The 708-nt window shown below is 43.2% G+C and overlaps 1 pseudogene; it reads right to left on the bottom strand.

The window, feature by feature from the left end:
• Positions 1-216: 216 nt before the first annotated feature.
• LOC105307974 lies at positions 217-637 on the bottom strand (annotated as a pseudogene).
• Positions 638-708: the final 71 nt, after the last annotated feature.

Below are 708 nucleotides of genomic sequence, written 5' to 3' on the forward strand. Positions count from 1 at the left end.
AAACTGCTTAACATAAACAAAAATACTAGAAATAAAAAATTATAGTGAAAAATGTCCTTGGTTCTTTTTACTTTCATGAGAAAAGACAACAGTGGTCACAGGGTCATGATTCGATCCATGGCTTTACAGGCAGACTCCGTGGTCCCCGACGCGGCGTGGGTCCCCTCTGTCCTGGCAGCACAGGGACAGAGGCCACAGCACAGCACACTCGGCGGGCGGCGTTCAAAGGATCACACAGCAATTACTCTCCCCCATTTTCTCCCGATTCCTCTGACCCTGAAAGTTTGGCTCCAGCAGCAATTCACTGGCCACCAAATTCATCACTGTTGTTTTACCAAAAGGAAGTTTTAATGCTCCTAATGTGACATTTCCATGTAGAAACCATCCTTGATAAATAAGGCGTGGAACGTTTGGACTGTTGATCTGCTCTTCTTCCCAGTCCATTGGCGGGTTGTCATACACGTGCTTTGCAATGTCTAAGGCAGAATCATTACGAGAAAACAGGAACTCTTTTGTCTTCCCGCTTACCAAGATGAGGTGCAAATTTATCATATCCGCCGGGACATTACTGGACATCTTGCCGATGGAGACAGACCCAGATGTTCACTCCAAAAAAAAAAAGGAAAAAAAATGACAAAGAACATGTCATTTGCAAAGGCTTCTTAGAAACCTAAGGTGATACTCAAGTTATTTCAAAAAAAAAAAAAA

Source organism: Pteropus vampyrus, unplaced genomic scaffold, assembly GCF_000151845.1.
Source record: "Pteropus vampyrus isolate Shadow unplaced genomic scaffold, Pvam_2.0 Scaffold536, whole genome shotgun sequence".
NCBI lineage: Eukaryota > Metazoa > Chordata > Mammalia > Chiroptera > Pteropodidae > Pteropus > Pteropus vampyrus.